General features: G+C 39.0%; 1 protein-coding gene and 1 non-coding gene across 2 annotated transcripts in view; both read right to left on the reverse strand.

Annotated features, from left to right (window-relative positions):
- NXPH1 (neurexophilin 1) overlaps nucleotides 1-12,152 on the reverse strand; it is a 433,080-nt gene that overhangs the window by 330,911 nt on the left and 90,017 nt on the right. The window contains exons 12-13 of the mRNA XM_077856780.1: nucleotides 4,147-4,253; nucleotides 3,830-3,974 (exon numbers count right to left, since the gene is read on the reverse strand). The gene's annotated coding sequence lies outside the window, so the exon portion shown is untranslated. The remainder of the gene's footprint in view (nucleotides 1-3,829; nucleotides 3,975-4,146; nucleotides 4,254-12,152) is intronic.
- On the reverse strand, nucleotides 10,947-11,143 carry LOC144289236 (U2 spliceosomal RNA). Its single transcript, XR_013357225.1, has one exon. It is a non-coding gene; the product is annotated as a U2 spliceosomal RNA (small nuclear RNA).

Below are 12,152 nucleotides of genomic sequence, written 5' to 3' on the forward strand. Positions count from 1 at the left end.
AATAAAAATTGTTAAAAGAATTTTATATTATGCTAACTCTGTACACAATGGTGCTGAGAAAAAGAATTGCAGAAGCCTGTGTAGGTCATAAAAATTAATTAGAGGCTTTATTTACATAAGGCATTACCTATCTAGGCATATATGACAAAGAGATTGTTATGGAATAGAGTGTGTGTGTGTGTGTGTTCACTCACTGCTCACAGAAAGAGAAGTCCAAGGATGAAATATATGCACATCACACACATTTTGGCTTGCAACATGCTATGTTGCATGCTTTTTACTGTCAAGTAAACGCAGCTTTACTCAATTCAATGCCATTAAGGTAGGAAGCAGTTTTCTACATCTAGTAAGAAAAAGGAGAGAGATGAAATATTTGAAAAGAAAATATAGTCATATGAGAAGACCAATCAGCTTCAGAAGCAATGTGCCTTAATCCAAAACAGAATAGATTATCTCTTCTCTTGTGCAAACTCTTAAAGGAGCCTTATGATTGCTTCTTCTAGGCCAATAGTTTGCCATCTCCCCCACAGAGATGTATGGGTGGCAAGTGAATTGCAATTGCCTGTTCTTCCCACTCAGTGCTTTGGTATTGCTCTTGATCTTCACCTTTCAAGTCCTATAGTTGTGCAAGTTAAAATCCCACTTTATAGTTACCACAGTTTCTCTGGTGGGCATGTGATAGTGGCAAGAAGGCTGAGAGGCATGTAGGGGAAAACCACAAGCCTGGGAAAACCACAAATAGCAAAGCCTGGGTGAAACTGCCTCATAAAGACATAATGTTTGACAGGTGACCGAGTTCAGAGCCTCTCCTAACCCTGTCTTCCTTTGTGCCACACAACAGACTCCATCCAATGGCATACAAAGAGGAGATGCGTGTGGGCAAAGTGAGCAGGAGCATCGGTTTTGAACTGTGGGTGACAGGCTGCTGACAAACTATAGCCTGGCATGAGGCTAGCAAAAGACAAAGAGAGGAAACTGATAATGAGACACTGTTTGCACCCGTAAATGGGCAGCCAGGAAAGTAACACGAAGGAGAGGTGGAATGCATGCGTGACAGAGCCCAAGGAGGTCAAATGACCCACCCTGAGAGGCATCTGCTCAAGGCCAGTAGCAGTGGTGAGCTGGAAAGTAGGGATGTCCCATAAAGCCTGGCTCCTCACAGCTGTGGCCAGAAAGAAGGCTGGTGGTTTCAGGATTCCCCAGCCAGCCACCACAGGAAACAAACCTTGGCACTGGCAGGCCTCCAGAGTCCTGTGTAAGGACTTAGCACCGCTCCGAGGAGTTACTTTCACTGAGAGCCCTCAGTGGGTGGGGATCAGCGTCCTGACAATCCTCAGTATTGGGGATTAAGCTACAGTTGACACTTCCTGACAGGACTGTAAGGAACAGGGGACATGGGTGCGCTCGGGATTCCCAAGAAACTCAGCAGGCTGCACAGTTTCAGGAGACTGGGTAACAGCTAGATGAAGCTCACTGAAGAAGAAAACTGAAATGACTCACAGGTCTGTGTGAGGTTAATTTAACTTAGGTTATAAAAGGAAGAGTCTCTGCAACCTGAAGCCCTCCTTGAAGAGAAACATCTGAGAGGAAGTGTTCACAGTGCAATGCTCAAACATCAGTGAGCATTCGGACTAGAAGACCAAGCGTCCTCTACTTCATGTCACATTGTCTCTACATGCTCTTCCACTTGGATAAGTCAGTCACTTTGCATCTATGGGGAGTGTCATGTCAAACAGGCCTCCCAACCTTCTCTTTCTATGTCAATTCTTGATAGACATCAAAGCCAACATGATTATAAACAGCCTGACAGCTCTATTAAGACAAAGGAAACAATTCTTAACTGCTTCAAAGTATCGAAAACAACTTGGTTTGTCAAATCTGTATTTCAGACAACACTGCAGAAAACAAAATTTAAAAAATTATGAGACTATTGGATATTAGTATATATGGGATAAAGTCTGTGTTATTAAAAGTCCTTTATAAATTCCTTTTCTAATGCACTCTGAGTCAATTCCATAAAGTTGGCCTGTAACACTTAATTCTTTCAAATGTCACTACTCTAATAAAAGCCTCTATGGAAGACCCCCACATGGATTGTTAAGAACTGTCACCATAAAAATATCATCTCGTGGTCTTTGATACTTTCTAAAGTAGAAGCAATTAGAATGTAACTCTGGTTTGAGTTTAGTTTACCTGGATTCCAATCCAATTAGCTTTATAAATTAATAACTTTGTATTTTAACAGTAGGTGATGTTGTTTAATTAGTCAGTTTATTGTTTCAAGTCTTAGTTCAGAATTTCACATTCTGATGAGTTACAGAGTTTTAATTGAGTAGATGAACATTCATCTAGAAAACTGTGCTCAAAATTCTGCCAGAACACTGTGGTAACATTAAGATTCCCAGGTATAATAAAATTACAATATTCTATCTCTAGAACTCATAGTTTTTATGGCAGGAGTTACAAATAAGCTGTCTATGGCACTCTGGGCCTACAAACACCTTTTTTTTCCTTCTCCTATATATATGTGTGTTTGTGTATATATATACAGCATCGCCCCAAGTTAAAGTCATGTAGATCACACGCCCATAGTTAATGGAGGAAGCCATAGAGGTGAAGAGCATCTGCCCCCTCCCCCAAATAGTTTGCATGCTCTTCCATTCTTCCCCATTCTTAGGAAGTCTATGCCATTTACTTGCTTTAACCACCCAGACCCTGTGGGCAGGCACTCACATCTGCCACTACCTCTCCACATACAGGGCCATGCAATGTTTGTCTGACCTTCAGGCTGTATCTTAGAATTTTCCACATCTTTGCAGTAGAGATTCTGCATCCGGGTTCTGCAGTAACTTTCTCCCCTTTTTTCACCAAGCACATTGGAAATAAAATCAGTTCACCAAATATTAGGATATAAAGGGAATTAAGACCAACATTAACAAAAAAAAAAAAAAGAGAAAGAGAAAGAAAGAAAGAAAGAAAGAAAGAAAGAAAGAAAGAAAGAAAGAAAGAAGACCAACATTAGCAAATGTTTTAGGTGCCAATAGGTATCAAAATGGCCAACACTGCCTATGATTTGACCTAAAGATTTAAGGATAGAGGGCGTTATCAAATGGAAAAGGAGAAAAATGTGACATCCAGGAAAGAAAGGAAAAAACATCTGAGTGAAGAGAAAGAGAAGCAAACACAAGGAGAGAAAAATACTGTCCTTCCAGTAGAGAGACACAACCAGTCCCACCCACAACTCCCTCAGGGGCAACTCAGGGGCCCCAGGGACACCAGTTGCCTACCCTAGAGAAAAGTAACATATTAGAATAAAAATGGATAGAGAGGAGGAGGAAGAGAGAGAGGATTTTATCTGCTAGGTAATAATATTATGCAATCACTTGGAAAATGAGTAGAGATATCCCATTTGTTCCAAACAAATCCATTAAAGAAAAGTCGTTCTCCTGAAAAGTGTTCATTTCTCTCAAGGTTTTGCTAGTGTTTGGTGAGCCCACCTAATGGTCAGTAATAGACAAATCTTATCATCTCCTAAACCAACCACTCTGGTGACCAAAATTAGGAAAGAAAAAAAAAAAGCTAGTTTCATTATTTCAGCTTATTCCCAATATTTAATAATAGGAGACATTTTGAGGGCATTAACAGGGTTACTTGTCAAGAACTCCTTTTACATAAGACTAAAAACACTCCAGGAGTGACACTTGAAATTGATCATCCTTTTAGCCATTCTGTCAGGCTTCCGAAAATTAATGAGTGGCTGCAGAAGGCAAGTGGCATACTAGAATATCACACAAATTTGCTGATCCTGACTTGCTGAAATTCTGCTTACCTAGTGCAAAGCTAAACACTTCACTTCTCCACAGTGTTTACAGTCTACCCAAATCTTCTCTTGGGGCTTCCTCCATTCAATGTTGCTTCCTCCTCAGGCAGTAACAGTGAAATACAAAGAGAGCAGCACAAGTCACTCTCTTCAGCTGATGGAATGACACAATGGATACTTTTCGCACTTAAACTACAAAATCACCGTGCTCATGTAAAAATCAGGATTCCAAACGCTTTAAGACATGTATTCAACAATACTAACTGAGTGAATACCATGTTTGGAGCGCTACTTGAGATAAGAATCTTAGTTGGCTGAGGAAATACCTTGATCAGGAAGGTGTTTCTCCCATGGCGAGGTTTAGCTTCTGCACTCTACAGGAAAGATTTCCACATTTTCCGAACATGAGAGATTCATTTGCCAACTGTGGGAGCTGTGGAAAGACACAATGCTCTCTGTCCTTAAAATATTGTAATTTACTGAGTTAAAGGAAAAACATAAGCTCAAAAAAATTTAAGGATAACAAGTGACAACCATTAACAAGGCATTCCCCAAGTTATGACAGCTGAATAATAAACACTCCACACATGTTTCTCACTTTGACTTGCCCCTACTGACCCTACCCCTGGGTTAAGCAGATTTAGCCACAAAGCTGCAGCATACAACACTGCCACCTAGTGGGCCTTTGAGGAACCTATCAGATACCACATTTACAAAGTTTTTTTCTTCCTCATTATCTAAAAAGCACTTAACAGGGCCCAGAGTATATATTTACTAAAGTTATCTTATAAGCTTTGTTTCTTCTATACTTCAATTACCAAAGTAAAAAAAAAAAACTTAAAAAGCACTAACACTGCTTAAAATCATAGGATTTTGTGTTAAACTGTGCTCTACCACTTAGCTCCACAAATTAAGACGTTACCTATACTTGGTGCCTCAGTTTCCACCTATTAAAATAAGCAAAACCATGGTATTATCTTACAGGAGTATTGTGAAAAGGAAATTAGTACTGGTGAGGGACTTAAAACAGTACCTGGTACATATGAAGCTCTAATATTTTATCCTATAGTCAATATTACAATAAGATTTTCTGATTCTGCTTTTTAAACATTTGTACTTAATCCATACTTTGGGATGAATAGACCTTGTTGCTTGGCCTGGAACCATAAGTACCAAATATAACATTATTGAGATTAGAAAACATGTTTAGATTTTTTTAAAATGTTCTTAAACTTTTAAAAAGGATCTTGGTTATAAATTAATAACCATCTGTTCACATCAACTTTACAGAGGCTAAAGAACCATTGAGAGAGAAGTGAACAGAATTGGCTGCAGATGACATTAGAAAAGAATAATTTCCTGAAGCATTTGTTTGGGGTTTTGTTAAAATTAGAAATATTGAGAAGCAGAGAATAGAAAAAAAAAAAAGGATACATTCCAAATGATAAAAATAGCATGCGCAAAATCTTAGAGAAATGAGCAAATTGAAACCTACAATTTAGATAAAGCTTTGACTTAAAAAAAAAAAAAAAAAGATACCTTGGCGATTCAATTTACTTTAATGGCTCTTGAATGTTTATTTTTTAAAAAGAGTATAAACTCTTTTTCTTACATTCTAGATCATAATACTGTTTTCTTAAAACCCAAATGGCGATCTAGATCCAAAAAAGAAAGTGGAGTATATTGTCAACATTTTTTTTCCATTATAGCATTTAAAGTAGATGGAAATTGAACATATTAAAAGAGATTTGCCCTCCATTTTTCACACTGCTCTAAAATGAGCATGAGCTGATGCAGGGATCTGAGCAGTGGGGGTGGGTAGCAATAGGCGTGCACATTCACGACAGCAATCAGAATCAGATGCTTAATTTATGGACTCATAGCACATAAAAGAAAAAAATTCAAGCATTTACTGTAGCTGCTGCTGATTACTGACTATTCATTAAAAAGGTATTTGGCTTGTGCCAATGTAACCCCAATGTTCTTTGTAAAGAAAAAGTCTATCGTGCAGTTTTCCTATAAATTATGCAGGTCCCTGTTCATTCTTCTTCAAAAACCCATGCCCTGCTTCATAATAAAGAGCTGTTTAAAGGTTCTTACAGCCTAGGGATTGTGGCTAAAATACTGAAATCACACAATTAAAGGGAAGAAAAAAATAAATTAAGCCTCAGAAAAGGGACACTGCCCGTTAATGCTTTCCTTGTGCCGGACTGAAACTCACTCTGACAAGCGGGGCTAAAACGTGTTCTGGTAATTGCTTCTTTCCCCAGCACAGCTGAGTAATTGCTCTGCAACTTTGCCCTCCCGGCACACACACAGAGTTATCATGATGTGATCCCAAAGTGACACCTAGACCCAAAGAGCAATGTCTTATAAATCCTGCATTCAGGAAGAATTGGGAAAGATTACCAAGAGAACTCAGTCTTCAGTTTATAGCAGCACCTTTGACTTTCATCCAGAAAGGAAAGAAACACATATAGAATACCATCAGAACTTATGCTCTATCTTCTCTCTCTAGACACCAGTCCACGCAGCCAAATACAAGTGATCCAGATATTTTGGCTCCAATCACAAGAGCAGGAGAAATGTCTTTCTGGATCAAATAGCTTATAACATCAGGTCATCTGTGAAAAGATAGGTTCCTCCTCTCTGATAATACCAATTTCAAAAGAGGAAAGCTGACTCTGAAACACCCCTAGATTTCCTTTCCTTAGTTGAGCTAATATGCATCTAAAATTGCTCCTTTTCTTCCTAACTCCTTCCTGATTTCATATGCATTTTCAGATTGTACCCACCTCTTGAAGTTCCAAAAGCTTATTAAGCCTGCTATGATAAATAATGTCTCATTTGTTTGCCTTAACCTCTTTTCTGATGACTGGCACAGTGGTAAGCACACAGAAGATGTCTGGGGAAAAGTGCATACCAACTTGACCTGGCTGGATTGGAAATATACAAGGTGTGATACCTAAATATAAATGTATCGCCTGACTGGTTCCCCTTGACTGGACTCCTCAGGATGCCAACCTGAGTTTTTGGCTTTGAAGGGGAGATGAGCACATGATATCTGGGTCTCTTGGCATTTTTAATATTGACTCTAAAAGAGATGAGACAGGATTTCACTGGCTTCGGAATATGGTTCTCAACAATGAAGCTGACCAAATTCCTCACAATATGGTATAAATCCATCTGGAAAATAAGTGGGTTGATCTTGCTTCAATCTATTCTAACCTCACTTTCCTAGGAAAAGTGAGGGAATCATAATCTTTTCTCTGTTTCTTTTATCCTCAGTAGACATCAAGCCGTCCACATGTCCTGCTGCTCATTATTGAGAATTTCTCCTTACTTTCTATGGCCAATCAAGTAATATTTAAACTCAGAGAAAGAATCTGGGATAGGTCATTTATAACTGTGAAGCTTTGGGAGACTGTTTGAGGGACAAATTCTAAGACCATCAAGGGACAGTCACCAAAAATCCCAGACTAAATTATGTTTATCCCCAAGCCAAACCATCTGTCACCAACTAAATGTTGAACTGCATATATATGAGCCAATACTCAGGCTTAAAGTAAAGAAATCTATGTTATAGTAGTTCTCTCCCTATGAGAATATCTACTCCACAGACTCACTATTCTTTAAGTAATATCTTAGTTAAGAGAAAAACTCAGAAAGGTACATGCATGCCTTGATAACATTGATTTTCCCCCCTTCCTGAAATATCCAATTCCATTCAATGGCTGAACAATAAGATATCTGCTCCTCCTGGCTCAGAAATGCAGACAACATTTGACACTAATGTTTGTTTTCCCTCTGCTGCAGTCACAGCTTATCGCTCCTATTTGATGGTAGGTAGACCCACTACTTTGACTTATTCTGTTACTTATGTGACAAAGGCTGACCCACCAAGGTCAGTGGTTGGATGTCATCCATCATGTTGCCAATATGTCTGCCATGATTGATGGGAATGATATACTGCAGGGTCCCTGACTTCTGTTACTGTCACGTTTTTCCCTCTCATCCACACCAGGACTGGAGCTCTCAGGTACTGTGCCACCCATCTAATGGTCCTCTGATTACAATGGCTCAAGAATTGGAGTGCTTTTACAGAACAGTGGGATACAAGGCAGCCCAGGACTAGTGTTCTTGCTCTCTCAGAAGTGTGCTGACATGTCGGACCTAGGGTGAAAACTACTGAGTAATAATCCTTTGCTTGAGTGTAAATGTGGATGATTTTTTACCCAAATCCATAGCCCTAATAAAGAAACACACCCCAAACATTAAAGCCTGGATGGTGTGAGCAAGCCCATTAAAGTAACCTCAAATTTTTAGTGAAGTTAGCAATAGATCGGTGAATTTTATAGCTGAAAAATGAAAAAGGAATAATCTTCTTGTTTTTGTAGATAACATGCAGTCTTACAGACATGATTAAATCCTAACCTTCAGTCAATAAACACAATACTCTTGATTTTCAAGCTTTTCCTCCCGGCAAATCTGACAACTCCAACCCAGGCAGAAGCAGCACAGAAGTCGATTATGGGGAAAATGCAACCGGACTGTGTGTACACTTTCTCTTCATCGTCTTCTCCTTTTAATCAATAGCACACCGAGTCTCCAGCTTCTATTGAATTAGGTTTACAAAGCTTTTTTGTTCTCACCTGTCGCTAAGAAAAATCATTCATGGCATCCTGGATCTGAACTAGCGGAGACTGCATGAATCAAAAAGGTAAAAACGTTCTCTCCCAAGGGAGGCCGCCAGCTGTCTCATTGATTCAGCACTGCTCTTGGCTGATTTGGAGGCTACCCTGGCACCAGTTCCAGAGAGCACCGTATAATAAGGTACCACAATGCAAACTGTTACCAGGGAGAAACAGAACATCTGGTCTGGAACAAAGGCAAAGTCCATTGCTAAGAAGCAGCCTGGCCATCCGCGTCCAAGCGTGAATATGCCGGGGCCTGTCACCTGAAAGAGGGGGCCCCTGGAGCCAAGTAAGTGAAGATAAAATAAAAACCACAAGAAAAAAGAAATCCTGAGAGAGAAATAACACATTATTTTCTCAATGTGTTTGTCTAAATGTAAAATGATAGTATAAAATGGGATATTCTAAGAATGATTTTTCTTAATTTGATCAAAAACAATGGTAAGAACTGAAATTTTTAAAAACAGAAATCAGTCTATTTGTGTCTTTATCCTGTACGTGTGTGTTTAATGACTGAAGACTTCCTTCGCTATCCTGCTGTTGTAAGCAGAGCTAATGATTGACCTCTGTTCTATAGAAATAATTTAACTGCCAAGGACCTATCGATGTGGGCAGTGAATCTGAGGACAGTGAGAAGCATGAGCGCACGGGATGCCTTCCACATGCCTTCTCCCGAGCCGCGCACCTTCACCCAGAACTTCAGCATCTGAGCCTGTCCGATGGTTTTACAAGCTATTGCTGTTGTTGTTGAAGTATTAAATAACACCTTCAGAAAAGGAGAAGAATTTGACTTCCAACTGCTTTAAAATCCAGTTTAAAAAAAAAAAAGGCTTACCCTGTTGACAAAGCCCCTGTCAGGCTGAGAGTCATTATACTCTGCATAAGGTTTGTGTACTTCATTCCTTTCCAAAGCCATCTGTCTGAATTTAATTCACTGATAATTTTATCAGTCTCCCCATGCTTTGCCTGAAACCTCTCCATGGCATTTTTTATTCTTCACAGATGTTAACTCTTTGAATGACAGTTCCAACGCAGTTAGAATTTTGATGAAGATACACATTCTCTCTGAAGGATCTCTCTCAGATGTAACTCATTCCAATTGCCCCTCTGCACCAGCAGTTGTACTTCCCAACAAAAGTTGTGCCTCTCCTGGGCAAAGCCAATCTTGATGCAAATCTGTATCCAGGACATTGCTACAGAAGCCACCTACAGAGCACCATCCCAGGCACACTCCATATCTATCATTTCAGATGTCTTTGTGGGCACTGGAAATCAGAATACGTTTTATAGGGATAATTCCAACCTTCCTTCCTACCTTATTAGGGCATTTAAGATTATCTTTTAAAAATGCAGATGATTATAATGCATTTGTAATCATCAAATTTCAAAATCAGCTGTTTGAAGGAATTGTTTCATTTAAAAAAAAGAACATTTAAATGCACTTTTATGTTGTACATTAGTAGTTTATCTCAAGTACACTATCTAACCATCTTGAGGATGGTTTATTTTTAGTTTCCAGATTAATTTGAGGAAAAGGTCTTTATACAGTTGATGTCACATTCTGCTTTTAATTTTTGCCAAATAAGCATTTCTATGCATCTTTGCTGAACAAGGTGTGATACTGGACACCGTGGGAAGTGGATAGGAAGGCTCACAAAATACCTACTTCCCAGGAGCTTGTAGTCTAACGTAGAAGATGAGACACAAAGCAGACTGTAACTGGTACAAAGTGCTACACAAGCAAGCAAGAGAAAGATTTATTTAATCAGAAACAAAGATGCAGACTTCATAAAAGTGATCGATTTTTACTTGGGTCCTAAAAACTGGGTAGATTTTGAGGAAGAGAAATGAGAATGAGAAGGTATCTAGATACTGGGAACTCCATTCATAAGAGTATGGATGTGGGAGAGCACGGAACAAGTTCTAGGAACACAAAGGGCACCAGTCAGACTAGATCAGAGCATGTATGAGGGAAGAACCCAGAGAAACAGCGATGTAAGGTAGGGTTGTGATTTGGAGATGGAGAGTGCCATTGGTACCAAAGGTGTCTGAGCAAGAATAAGACCTAATATGAACTGCACTTTCAAAAGATAATGGCCATCTTCTGCAGGATGAATAAGGGAGAAAGACATTAAAGGCAGGGAAATTTTAGATGTGTTGTCATAAGGAGGTCCAGGATTAAGGCAAGGGCAGTTGGAATGAAATTCAGGGAATCTGTTCAAACACTCCAACCAAACAGATGGTATAGATATATTCAAATCAAAAGAAAGGTGGGCCAAGCAAAGCAACCTTTCTAAAGTACTTTTCTGATTTGCCTCTTTCTAAGTTAACTGTTGGGTGCCCCAGGTGTTGCCACCATTTCTCAAAGGAACCAATACAGCCCTTTCTGGAAGTATCTTCCTCAAACTTGGGATTTTTTTTTTTTAACCCTGAGGGAGTGCACCTTCCCTAGTAGTATCATGACACCAGGTTGACAGGTTGATGCATAAAGTGTGCAGAGCAAGCTCCTATTCTATTGCCCTGCTGCATAAACCCATTAATATATTGTCCTGCAACAGAGGACATATCAGACATAAACTGATAAAAACAAATACTATACTTGATCTTAGCCAAAAGGCTAAGAAGCATTGGTGATTATTTTTTGGCTGTTAATTTAGCATTGATATTGCTTTCGGGACAGTTAGAAAGTTCCTGACACCCATTGTGTGATTATAGACTCAATTCTTACTGGAAGACACTATTCTAAAAGCCTGATACATGGACAAGAGAAAGGCCAAGAAAACAAGGCATTGACTCCCCAATCAACCAGGTCTAAATGGCATGACAGGAGGTAATGATGGGAAATGAGTAGAGTGCCCTAATTAAAATAATGTAGATACCATCCATAGATTAATATGTCAAAAATGAAGAATAAAAATGTATCGCTTAAAATTGGGGATGTTGATGATTATTATTGCCCCTCTGAGGGACAATATTATAAAAGAACTGAAGATCCTAATCTCAGGACATGATTGTGTTAAATTTCACTAATCTCAAGGATAATGTGTGATACTAAAACAAGTCCCAGCCTAGAAAAACTGTGTGTATTTATTTACTTATTTATTTATGTATTTAAAGATACAAGTGTTGTGTTTTATTTTTCTCTCAAGTTCTTATTTAAATTCCAGCTACTCAAAATACAGTACAATATTAGTTTCAGATGTAGAATTTAGTGATTCATCACTTACATACAACAACCAGTGCTCATCACAAGTGACCTCATTACCCATCACCCGTTTAACCAATCTCCATCCCCAATCCCTACCACCACCACTTCCGCCCTCCAGTGACTATCAGTTTGTTCTCTACAGTTAAGAGTCTGTTTCTTGGTTTGCCTCTCTTTTCCCCCCTATGTTCATTTGTTTTGCTTCTTAAATCCCACATATTAAAAACAAAAACAAAAACAAAAACAAAAAAACCCTGCATTTAGAGCAAAGTGTATAAATGCTTCCCAAAAAACAATGTAGGGGATAATCTGGCTTCATGTGGTATGGTAGGACTATCTAGTTATTCACCAAAATCCATTCTCCTTTTTCCTGAGGACACAGCAAGACTTTATTTCCTGGCCTTGCAATGGATTCTACAACTGACTTACCCAA

Source organism: Canis aureus, chromosome 18 (genome assembly GCF_053574225.1).
Source record: "Canis aureus isolate CA01 chromosome 18, VMU_Caureus_v.1.0, whole genome shotgun sequence".
NCBI classification, from domain to species: Eukaryota; Metazoa; Chordata; class Mammalia; order Carnivora; family Canidae; genus Canis; species Canis aureus.